Source organism: Bubalus kerabau, chromosome 1 (genome assembly GCF_029407905.1).
Source record: "Bubalus kerabau isolate K-KA32 ecotype Philippines breed swamp buffalo chromosome 1, PCC_UOA_SB_1v2, whole genome shotgun sequence".
NCBI classification, from domain to species: domain Eukaryota; kingdom Metazoa; phylum Chordata; class Mammalia; order Artiodactyla; family Bovidae; genus Bubalus; species Bubalus kerabau.
The window spans coordinates 120,492,930-120,506,234 of record NC_073624.1 but is presented as its reverse complement, the minus strand read 5'-3'; positions in this window follow the sequence as shown (position 1 = coordinate 120,506,234).

Here is a 13,305-nt window from a genome sequence, read left to right as displayed (position 1 = left end):
AAAGTTAGCCTAGGTACCCAACTAAAACAATTGGCTATATAGCACATAGTGTAATAGATTTATAATACTTCTCACAATAATATATAAAAAATAGACAAACACAAAAAAGTAAAGAGAACATTTTTAATCTTACAGTAGTACCTTGAAACTACAGTAGCTGGCATACAGGGGCTGGCACTGAGGGAGCCGGCAAGAAGCCTTACGGACTGGAGGCGGGAGACGGGGTGAGAGATGGCAGAGCCAAAGGACCATCAGCAGCAGGAGACGGGGGACAAGCTGCAATTTCACTTACACGCTCACATCTTTGAGAGTTTGCAACGTGAAGGTTTGGATGTAGGGAAGTTACTGCAGTTGCGTGGAGGAGAACGCTCTTGGCATTTGCTTTCATGGCACATGATGGTGCCAAGCCCATACCTGCTGCAGGGCTCTCAGGCCTGGTTACTAGCTGACTGCAGTGTCTGTGGGGAAAAGCTCCGTGCTCCTGCAGCCTGAACAAACACTGCCACGCCTGTGATAGCAGCGTGCTACCTCGGTCCCTCCAACAGGTTTCTGGACCACCTGTTGTCCAGACGACACAGGGCAACAGCAACAGTAAGTGAAACAGGGAACACGCTTTCCATTTCTTCTCTTGGGGCCATACCCTTTGGGAACGCTAAGTCCACAGGGTTTTGGGCTCATCACAAGAAGACGTTCTCATGGTAGTAAATGGAGGGCACAGTCATTCAAGTTGCATATTCTGGGGGAAGTGGCTTGATTTAAACCCTAAGCTTGCGAGGCAGGACATTTTGGATTGATCCATGTGTGGGCAGGCTCCCAGGAGTAACTGTGCTCACCTCGGGTCACTGCATAGATAGATAAGATAGATTACGGGTGAGGCCCAATTCCTTAGATGCTAGTAAAAATGTCTCTATTTTCTTTTCAGGGATCCTTGTAGTAGCAGGCTGAGGCTGAGAACCTCGAGGGTCCTAAATAATCCCCATGACTCTGGTCATTTCTCTTGTACTTTGGAGAGAACCACTGGTGCCTTCCTAAGCTCATAAATATTATTGGGAGGAATATCAGTAAAGGAGTCTTCTCTCAACAGAAGGGGCTTAAGAAAAAGGGAAATTAAATAAGGGAGTGAACATGCTGTGATGGTAGCTGGAAATGTTGATCTCGGTGTTCTTCTTTTCTGCTCTTTATAGTGTGCGACCATTTCCTGATGAGTGACAGAACTGTCCCTTCAGGAGGATTAGAATTGTGATAATAGGAAGGCAGAGAGAAAGAAACAGTCGCGGTTCTCTTTGTGCCTTCCAAAACAGATCCTTAATGTCCACCTGGAAAACAGTAGTTAAAAATTAAAAAAAAAAAATCTTTTGGTCACATCACAGGGCGTGTGGGATCTCAGTTCTTTGACCAGGGCTCGAATCTGCCATCTCTGCATTGGAAGCTCAGAGTCAACCACTGGACCACCAGAGAAGTCCCATAACTGTAGTTTTAATTTAAAGGTCAAAATTCTCTGTTTTTAAGAGCCAGCTTCTGTAAAAGAACATATCTTGAGAGTCCAAAGGAAGCTTGGCTAATAGTTTATGCTAGAAACAACAGATGAGAAAGAGAAAAAGCACTGCTCTGAACTTTAGCTGAATCATAGACTCATTTGGTGAGGCTATTAAGATGCTTGTCCCCAGGCCTTGCCCAGGCTGGTTGAGTTAGAGTCTCTCAGGGTGGTGACCAGACACTGGTACTGAAACAAAACCACCAACCAACCAACTAAACAAACTCTCTGGATTTTTCTAATATACATCTAGGGTTGAGAACAAGTGAAATTGGGAAAACCCAAGACCAATCTGATCTGGGAGTGGGTAATATGGGTAATATGTGTACTTGGAAGGAAGGAAAGAGGGTGTCAGAGGATGAGATGGCTGATGGCATCACCGATGCAATGGACATGAACTTGGGCAAACTTCAGGAGATGGTGAGGGACAGTCAGGCCTGGTGTGCTGCAGTCCATGTGGTTGCAGAGTCAGACCTGACTGTGTGACTGACCCACAGTGTGTACTTGGAGGAGGTGTTTGAAGACTGATATCAGGAGACTTCACAGAGAAGATCAGGTTTAGCTTGAAAAACTGTCTAACCCCATCTTCTGCTCATATCAGGGAGCCATGTGAGAGCTGAGGGAGCATCCACGGACCAATGATACTGTCCTTTGAGTATGTGACTCTCCGAGGTGACACATTAGCCTTGCTTCTCCCTCTCTGGGGAGGATCTTTAATGATCTATTAATAGAGCATGTGATTCATCCTAAGTTGAACTGCAGAAGTGGCCCTCACTTGTGCCTGGACATAGCTGAGTCCTATCCAAACTTCCTTGGTGGAAATTCCCATTTTCATTGGGCCCAGAACAGAAGGAAGGTAACCTGGAGGAACATCTGGAGGTTTGGTGGTGTTATACAAAGGGCAGCGCATGAACCTGGAGGAGGTGGGACTAGACCATGTTGAAACTCATTCTTGTTACACAGAAGTAAAGGTGTCTCAACAAAATCAAATGATGAGCATGAGGGTAAATTGAGTAGAGTCTTTGACATTCATGGACTTGGGCTCAATACCTGGGTTGGGAAGATCCCCTGGAGGAGGGCATGGCAACCCTCTCCACTATTCTTTAGAATTCTGAATACTGGAGAACCCGATTCTGGAGAATCCCTATGGACAGAGGATCCTGGCGAGCTACAGTCCATGGAGTTGCAAAGAGTCAGACATGACTGAGAGACCAAATACCTGGTGATTTTGAAATAATGCTTGATGTACCTGGACGTATATTAGGACTTGGCTCTCCAGTTGGGTGGAGTTGAGATGTTCTTTTCAAAACAGCGTTTAAATTTATAAATTGCTACAGAATTGAGTGTGAAAGGAAGAAATACAAATGAAGATGCTGGTAACATTTCTACTTATACCATCAAATTTTAAATGGCAGAACTGATTTTTAATGTGGTAAAATGGCTTGTAAGAGTGAATTAAAAAATTTTTTTTGCAGGTAACACGTAGGTTTTTGAAAAAAATTTGCAGTGATGTAAAGTTCATAAAGATGATAATTGTCACGCTTACATGGCTTTCATCTTAATAGGGTAATAAAATATCAAGATGTGTGTTTCATACAAAATACATCTGAAGAAAGACATTAAAAAACCTCACTATGGGATGTTGGGAATTATTGAATCCTCCTCAGTGTCTATGTGTAACCATAATAAATAGAAATGTTTTCAGCCTGAGCAGGAGATTGAATTTTCATGAAGAAGGAGCCTTAGGAATTTCACAGGTGGTAGTGATGCTGAACAAGAAAACAAAAATCTTTGTTCCATGTGCCAAGTAGGCTGCCACTGAGATCAACAGCACTGTGCTTCCCAAAGCACTGCTGGATCCAGTCCTTATTGGAGATCAAATTAGGCTATTATGAGAAATAGTCCTATTTAATGAGACTATAATTACTTTTATTGTGACTAGTAACAACCGTAATGCGAGTGACAGAGTGTGAAGGCACCGCTGGCTTGGTAATCAGGCTGGGAGTTTGCTGCTGCCTACTTCCCTTGAACCTTAGATTTCTTAACAACACAGAGGTATCACAGAGTCCTGGCAGAGACAGTCAATGAAAATGGTGCAGAAAAGAAAAGTTTTAAAGTTTTTAATTAAACTGGACAGAGGATGAGGAGGAATGTTGACCTTGATATAAGGGGCTAAGTTTTGATATTTTAGAAAACTACGATGATACAATAACATGCTTTTTGAAGTTTTTTTTTTTTTTATTTTTAACCAAATGAAAATATGGGATGCCCATAAGCTTGAATTTCAGATAAACAACAATTTTTAAAGTGTAAGTATATCCCATGCAATGGTTGGGATATACTTAGGTCTTTATATGTTTGGGTCATACTTATACTAAAATATACTGTATTTGAATTTTATTTGGTGACCCTAAATGTGTGTGTGTTAGTCGCTCAGTTGTGTCCAACTCTTTAAGACCCCATGGACTGTAGCCCACCAGGATCCTCTGTCCATGGGATTCTCCAGGCAAGAATACTGGAGCGGGGTGCCATTTCCTTCTCCAGGGGATCTTCCTGACCCAGGGAATCAAAGCCAGATCTCCTGCTTTGCAGGCAGATTCTGTACTGTCTGAGCCCCCAGAGAAGCCTGGTGACCCTAAATAGTGGTCACTTATTTATTTGTTTTTAGGCTTCCCAAGTGGCTCAGTGGTAAAGAATCCAGCTGCAATGCAGGAGACGTGGATTCAATTCCTGAATCGGGAAGATTCGCTGAAGGAGGGCATGGCACGCCAGTATTTTTGCCTGGAGAATCCCATGGACAGAGGAGCCTGGCAAGCTACAGTCCACAAGGTTGTGAAGAGTCGGACATGACTGAAGCAACTGAGCATGCACGTTTATTTATTTTTGGCCGCACTGGGTGTTAGTTGAGACATGTGGGATCTTTCTTTGCAGTGCATGGGCTCAGCTACCCCGCACACGTGGGATCCTAGTTTCTAGATTAGGAGTCGAACACCCGCCTCCCACATTGGAAGCTGGACTATCAACCACTGGGCCACCAGGGCAGTCCCAAATGGTCACTTATGAAGTAAGACTTGAGTGTGGTCTCAAAGAAGGTTTCTATGTGTAAATATTTTCTCCAAGTTTCTGCTCTAGTGACTGAAATGGCACTCTTAAACCGTTTCTATGAGTTAAGGAAAAATACCTAAGATGTCTCTGTTTTAATGTAAATATATCACACATTATCACATTATTTTATCTCAGTTTACCAGAGATTCATGTTGTTTCTCTAGTCCATAGCCTCCTATAGCTACAAAGAAAGTCACTTGTGACCTGTAGGCTTAGCTCTGTCCATTAGTTAACTAGTCTCCATGGAAACAATTTGTTTGAAGTCTTAGAATGACTGGCAGTGGGTTCTGGAATTATTTTTGTGGTCATGGTCTCTACTTTTGGGGTGCCTTGGCTTCTACTAGTAGTTTTTGCCCCAGAAACTGCAATCATCCACTCACTTAGCATACATCTGTCGAGCTCCTGTCTGCCTGGCATTGTGATGAATATTATGAATAAAAGGATTAGTGAGTAATGGTTCTAATCACTAATGAGTTACAGTCAAAAACATCAACAAGAGATAGCTCTGCTAGCTTGTAAAGGCTACAATAGAAGTTGACATGGGAGTATGTGAAATGAACCTCCAGACCAGGTTGGGGGTATAAGGTAAGACTTTAGGGGAAAGTGATGTCTTAATAGAGTTCAAGTGATAATTAGGAATTGGCTGCTGCTGCTACTGCTAAGTCACGTCAGTCGTGTCCAACTCTGTGCGACCCCATAGATGGCAGCCCACCAGGCTCCCCCGTCCCTGGGATTCTCCAGGCAAGAACACTGGAGTGAGTTGCCATTTTCTTCTCCAATGCATGAAAGTGAAACGTGAAAGTGAAGTCACTCAGTCGCGTTCGACTCTTTGCGACCCCATGGACTGCAGCCCACCAGGCTCCTCCGTCCATGGGATTTTGTAGGCAAGAGTACTGGAGTGGGTCGCCAGTGCCTTCTCCAAGGAATTGGCTAGGTGAGCAAAATGTAAACAGGAGGGAAGGGGTTTCTAAGCAGGGATCAGCACACACAGGACAGCGAAAAGCAGAGAACTCCATGTGTTCAGAGTTACTTGTAATGGTTTATGCTGAGAGCTAAGGTGTGTGTTAGGTTTGGAGTACAGAGTGTTGAGGGGTCAGTCTGGACTAGGAGGAAGTAGTCATGAGGATGTGTCTGTCGTGCTGAGAATTCACCAGGATTCCCATGTTAAATTGAGAGACTGGGCTTCCTCTGTCTGAGTTTTCCCTTCAGCATTCTTGGCAGTTTTCATGGGGAGTAGAGTGCTGATGCGAAGAACCGACTCATTGAAAAAGACCCTGATGCTGGGAAAGGTTGAAGGCAGGGGGAGAAGGGGACAACAGAGGACGAGATGATTGGATGGCATCACTGACTCAGTGGACATGAGTTTGAGCAGACTCCAGGAGATGGTGAAGGACAGAGAAGCCTGGTGCGGTGCAGTCCATGGGGTCGCAAGAGTCAGACAAGGCTGAGCGACTGAACAGCAACAAAAGAGTGCTGCCGTAACTCCTCTGGCAGGAGTCATGTCATCCTGCTTGGCTCTTTCTAGTCCCTTCTGGGTCATGATGGCAGTGGTGCTGATGGCGTGTTTGTGTACAGGGGGAGAGGGATAGGAGTAAGCGAGAATCCTGCCCTGAATTTCTGGATTGCATCCTCATGCCAACGTAGAACTGAGATACCCAGCATAGCACCACAGCGTCCCACACACCATTCATATGTTTTCACTGGTTTGCTGCTGCCAGTTCCATTACTATGTTCAATTACTGGATTGAAACACCTTTGAAACTGTTGATGAAATTACTGATACTAAAATTGATCACCCACTTTGGGAGCTAGAGAGTGGACAGAAGAACAGTTTTTAAGGAACCCATCTGTAGTCAGTTTCCTTGACCCAGTATCTCGCAGATCAAGTATCCTGTGAAGTCTTGGCCTTTGGCATCTTGTCATATGGCAAAGCCGAGTGTCCGGAGCAGCCAAGTGAGAAGCAGTGGGTTAGGGCTGGGGCATTGCTTACTAGAGGGCTGTTGCAGGACTCAGAGGAGGACAGTGGGTTTTTTTTTTTTTTTAATCTTATTTATTTCAATTGGAGGATTATTACTATACAATATTGTGATGATTTTTGCCATTTATCAGTATGAATCGGTCATAGGTATACATGTGTCCCCTCCATCCTGAAAGCCCCTCCTGCCTTCCTCCTCACCCCATCCCCCAGGTTGTCACAGAGCACCAGCTTTGACAGTGGTTTTTTGTTAGGTTCTCTGTGATGCTCTGACAGTCTCTTTCTCTGATCTCCCTGCTGAGGTTCTGGATAGTCTGTCTACATTGGTATCACAGTCAGCTATTAGCTTCTATTAATTGCTAGCTCATTGCTCTTTTATTTTTGACAGTGCCCTGGGCACAACTGGCTCCATGGTCTAATCCAGTGGAAGTCCAGCCTCTTTGCCTGGGGACTCGTCCAGGCCTTCTCTGGTCCCAGGAGGGCTCTCTCAGCCTTTTCTCCCCCGACTCCCTGTTAGCCAGTCTCATGTCTTACCTGTGGTTCTCAAGGGGTGCCAGCCTCTTAATGGCTTGCCACCAAGATTTCCATGGTTTTCGATAACGCCACCACGCTTGGATTTGCCTCTCTATTGCAAGTAAAGTCAGTCCCCTTAGAGAGAGGAAAGAGCTCAGTGTGCTGAGACCTGCTTCTCACTGGGAGAATGGGGTTGGGGCTGCGGCCCCTTCTCTCGGGGGACAGTCCTGTTCTGTGAGCGGGCACTGGGAACGTGCAGCAGCGCCTGGGATTCTCCACTGGCTGCTCCTGGACACTGCAGATGCCCCGTTATGAGAATGCAGAGGTGAGGTGATCAGGGCCCAGGGTTCTCTGTTGTGCCTGTAGGGGAGCTCCTGCCCTGCTGGTGGAGAAAGAGCCTCAGCACTCTGTGCCGCTACTCCTTGGAGCAGAGGCTCCGCAGTGCAGACAGGGACAGCGGGGGTGGGGGGGTGAGCAGAGCTGACAGACCCGCCTTTCCAGGGGGAAACGAGCCTGGCAGTGGAGCCAAAGGAGCCCTGTCCTCGTGGCCCCATCTGCTCGGAGGAGGGCTTCCCTCACACCGAGCTGTTCTTATGAAGAGTTGTTGGATTTTCTTAAATAAATGTTTCTCCACTTGCTATATGCCCTTAGGAAAATTTCCACAGACCTTAAATTGTTGTTTTTAAATACATTTTTCCCCAGTGACAACTGTTTTGCTGGGGATAGGGTCCACAGAGATTCTCCTATGAACATTCAGAAGTGTTTCTGTTTTACTCATTTTAAAAAATGACATGGATTCTGTCTTGAGGAATACCATATTTTATTCAAACTCTCTTTTTGTTTTCTGCATTTTAATTACAACATTTATAAAAATAATGCAGTGGCCAGCAGTGTAACCTGATCTTTGCATAAATGTGGAATTATTTTCTTAGGTTTAGTTCCTTCAAGTTTTGCAGATGATTCTAAGCTAGCACTTGGCTTGACTCTTCCTGATGGTCCACATGGGCTTGCTGGTAAATACCACTTTTCTTAAATTCTGTTTTTACAATATTAATTTTATATAACAGCAGAAAGAAGACCTCTTGGCTCCCCCTGTTTCAAAGACCCCAGTTCCTTCTGTATGATTCATTTCATTCTGTTCTTTTTATAAAAACCTGTATCAGTCTTCAAGACCAAGATAATCATGATGGTGTGATCATTCACCAGAGCCAGACATCCTGGAATGTGAAGTCAAGTGGGCCTTAGAAAGCATCACTACGAACAAAGCTAGTGGAGGTGATGGAATTCCAGTTGAGCTATTTCAAATCCTGAAAGATGATGCTGTGAAAGTGCTGCACTCAATATGCCAGCAAATTTGGAAAACTCAGCAGTGGCCACAGGACTGGAAAAGGTCAGTTTTCATTCCAATCCCAAAGAAAGGCAATGCCAAAGAATGCTCAAACTACTGCACAGTTGCACTCATCTCACACGCTAGTAAAGTAATGCTCAAAATTCTCCAAGCCAGGCTTCAGCAATACGTCAACCATGAACTTCCAGATGTTCAAGCTGGTTTTAAAAAAGGCAGAGGAATCAGAGATCAAATTGCCCACATCTGCTGGATCATCAAAAAAGCAAGAGACTTCCAGAAAAACATCTATTTCTGCTTTATTGACTATGCCAAAGCCTTTGACTGTGTGGATCACAAGAAACTGTGGAACATTCTGAAAAAGATGGGAATACCAGACCACCTGACCTGCCTCTTGAGAAATTTGTATGCAGTTCAGGAAGCAACAGTTCGAACTGGACATGGAACAGACGGGTTCCAAATAGGAAAAGGAGCATGTCAAGGCTGTATATTGTCACCCTGTTTATTTAACTTATATGCAGAGTACATCATGAGAAACGCTGGGCTGGAAGAAACACAAGCTGGAATCAAGATTGCTGGGAGAAATATCAATAACCTCAGATATGCAGATGACACCACCCTTATGGCAGAAAGCAAAGAGGAACCAAAAAGCCTCCTGAAGGAAGTGAAAGAGGAGAGTGGAAAAAGTTGGCTTAAAGCTCAACATTCAGAAAACGAAGATCATGGCATCCGGTCCCATCACTTCATGGGAAATAGATGGGGAAACAGTGGAAACAGTGGCAGACTTTATTTTTTTGGGCTCCCAAATCACTACAGATGGTGACTGCAGCCATGAAATTAAAAGACGCTTACTCCTTGGAAGGAAACTTATGACCAACCTAGATAGCATATTGAAAAGCAGAGACATTACTTTGCCAACAAAGGTCTGTCTAGTCAAGGCTCTGGTTTTTCCTGTGGTCATGTATGGATGTGAGAGTTGGACTGTGAAGAAAGCTGAGCGCCAAAGAATTGACGCTTTTAAACTGTGGTGTTGGGTTAGGCTCTTGAGAGTCCCTTGGACTGCAAGGAGATCCAACCAGTCCATTCTAAAGGAGATCAGTCCTGGGTGTTCTTTGGAAGGAATGATGCTAAAGCTGAAACTGCAGTACTTTGGCCACCTCATGCAAGAAGTTGACTCATTGGAAAAGACTCTGATGCTGGGAGGGATTGGGGCAGGAGGAAAAGGGGATGACAGAGGATGAGATGGCTGGATGGCATCACCAACTGGATGGACATGAGTTTGGGTGAACTCCGGGAGTTGGTGACGGACAGGGAGGCCTGGTATGCTGTGATTCATGGGGTTGCAAAGAGTAGGACAGGACTGAGCGACTGAGCTGAAGTGAACTGAACCACTAGAAGTGGTCACAATAGTAAAGAAACAATAGGATTGTATGTTATTATGTAAAGGCATTTTGGAGTGAGGTATACTTGTACCCTAGTTATATAAATAGCTAGACTAAATTGACAAACCCAAGTCCTTGTCTTATTTAAACATTCAAGAAAAAATATGTATTCAGCTATAACCCTTGTCCCTATTGTTTACTCTTAGACTGTTTTAATAAGCTGTATTCTCCTTTGATTTCTAAAGTTTTGAGAAAATAATAAGAGCAGTAGTCTTCATAAAACCCCTTTTGTATATTGGTGTGCAAGTGCTTGCTCAGTCAGTCATGTCTGATTCTTGCAACCCCATGGACTGTAGCCTGCCAGGATCCTCTGTCCGTGGGATTTCCCAGGCAAGAAAACTGGAGTGGGTTGCCATGTCCTCTTCCTGGGGGTCTTCTCGACCTACGGATCAAGCCTGCGTCTCCTGCTTTGGCAGGCTGATTCTTTACCACTGAGCCACCTGGGAAGTCCCCTGTAAGTTGGTACCCTGTTCAAAAACCTTCAGTGTCTTAGGGTGTCATGACTCGTTCTGTCGTGTTACACTGCAGATACTGCTCTATGTTCATTGTTTCCAATTCCTTTGCAAACACTCTCTTCTCAAGCTAATGTGGGCCATTCATTTTCCCTGGGGATGTAACGTTGAGTCTCACCTCCTCTTCCTGCTTTGCCACCTCCCTCATCTGGAACATCTCCCTCAGTTATATCCGTCTTTACTCCTAATTGTCTTTCAAGGTATAACATAGTAACGTGGGGGGCGGGGAGCTAAGCTTTCCAGACACAAATATATTTAAAGTGGGGTGGAACTAAATCAATGATGCAGAGGAGAGATAAGGAATAGATAGCAATAAATACATAGAAAATCTGGTATCTGGAAAAGTGGCTTTCAAATTAAATGGAGAAGATTGGGTTATTTACATAGCTACTCATTTGGAAAAAGAGGAAAGTTATAGTTTTACCTCATCCTCATGCTAGCAAGGAACCTCGATGTCAGGACTTCCGATTCCGTGAGAAGATTTATTTCTGTAGAGTAAGCCCTCCTGGCCTCTCTTGGTTGGATTTGCTTGCTCCTCCCTGCGGGAGAAGGTGTGACTTGCCTGACTGAGGAGCTTGGGGCAGGAACTAAGCAGGCTTCACCTCAGCTCCCGCTCCTCTCATTTGTGGAATGCTATGTGCGTGGCTTGTGCATGTTCTATTTTGACTTGTTACCACTAGGGAGACCTGTATGCATGTGTGCTAAGTCACTTCAATCATGTCCACTCAAGAGTCCTAGAGTGGGTTGTCATTTCTTCCTCCAGGGGATCTTCCCCAGCCAGGGATTGAACCCGTGAATCTTAAGTCTCCTGCATTGGCAGGTAGGTTCTTTACCACTAGCAGCCACCTGGGACGCACTAGGGAAGCCCGCAGGTGTCCAAATCTGCCAGAGCTGAGTGCTAAATTTACATAAGGGGATATCAGGTGGCAAGAGGCCAAATGGCATTTTGTAATTTAATCTCTGCAATAAAGCTCTATTAAAAACGTATGCTTCTCTCTGATAACAGCAGCTAGTTATCAGTTGGCTTTGAACTTGAGTAGGAAAGGAATATGATTATTTATCAGTTTAAAATCTCAGTATCCAAACCCTAAAAGCCATGAAAAACAAACAAGCACACACAAAAAATACCTGCTGTCCATCAAGGCTCAACGCTTCCCTCATCCTGGTAGGTCGTGGTGAAACTGTTCGCTTTCCATCTGTCGACACTCTCTGTTGATGTCCACCACTTGGCACTTGTTTATTGCTGTGTGTTTTTAGGGCTTTAGTTGTGTTAAGTAGTCTTCACTAGTTGTCATCTTTGAACACCTGAAGCGCTTTCCAAAGAGTAGATGCTCAGTAGATGTTGAGTGATGCCAGTTGTACTGAATAGCTTTTTTATGATCGCTTCAAACTAGTTCCTGATACAGTGACTTCTCTTAATAATGCCACTGAATTTGTTTTGCACTTTAGAATTTTCAAACTGCATTGCAAATGGGCTTACTTTATTTAATCTTTAAAGAATCCTATGAGCTGGGCAGAACAAATCTTATTTCCATGTCTTAGATATGACAAAAAGATCTCAGAGAGGTGAGTTATTTGCTCAGGGTTGCAGTGCTTATAAATTACAAAATCCAGTGCTTCTAATCCCTAGGAGATAGAGCTTTCATCCTGCTACAACCGTCTGTTGTATGATGGTGAAAACCTCAGGTGACTTTCCAGAAATGTAAAGAATCGCAAAGCATTAGAAAAATACATGACATTTCCAAGCCCCAGTTGAAATTTGATGTGAAATTCCATCTGACATGTTTGTAGCAGCTTTAATTATTTAATCAATTCGATCACAGAATATTTAAAGTAGCCACGAAAATCATGGGGCATAACCCAGTTCATCCATAAGTCAAGACATTTTGCACCTCAATTTCCACTCTTCTGTTTTGTGAACTAATTGGCAACACTTGATGAAAATTTAAGATGGAGACAGAAGATAGCAGGTGAGGCAATTGCATCTTCACAAGGAAATTAATTTACACACACACACACACACAAATATTCATAGGCTCTGATAATGCCAAGAAAGGAGCCCCAGCAATGTGGTTAGCTGCAATTATGGCTAAGTGTCATAAAGCAATTTTGGCCTATCGTGGTGCCCGCAGGAATCACAGTGATCTCTCAGCTCTTGGTCTTCCAAGCATGTTTCAGTCTCATACAGATTCATCCTTGCAAATTTCCTGTATTTTTTTTGGTTTGTTTGTCAGAAAAGTAATTTGACTATACCCTGCTTCTTGTTTTGTGATTTGGGGATGTCGTGAAAGCAGCTATCTTGCAAGCTGGACTAGAACAGAATGTGTCAGTATGATTTATAGGAATGGCTGTGATTCTGCTTCGATGAACAGACGACTCCGTATATGACAGTGTATACGCACAAATGCCTTTTTACACGAATGGTTTTACTTGAAGTCCCTGAGATTATTTTAAATGCTTCCATAATTACATGGTTATTATTGAAGGTTTGAATAAAAGCAGTCTTTGATTACTTTGTGCCTTCTTTTTGGCGGAGGCTGACATGAAGTTTTCTGGCTTGACAATTGCAGGAAATAAATATATAAGTATAAGAAAACCTGAGTTCAGACTAGACTACAGATCTGGCTGAAAAGAGTCTAGTGACTAAACGTGATTTGGAGAGTACTGGGTACACTAAGAAATCTCAGAATTGGTGATAAGTCCTCATAGTTTATTTTTCACTGGACAAGATTGAGAGGAAAAAAAAGACTTTATTATAAACTGTTCCCTTCAACTCTTCAGTGGATATAGACTAGTAAGAGGGCACTGTGCTGAAACCATCCAGTAATTATTTAATTTTGAAGCTGATATAGTTTCAAATAGAAAATGGTACATGTTTA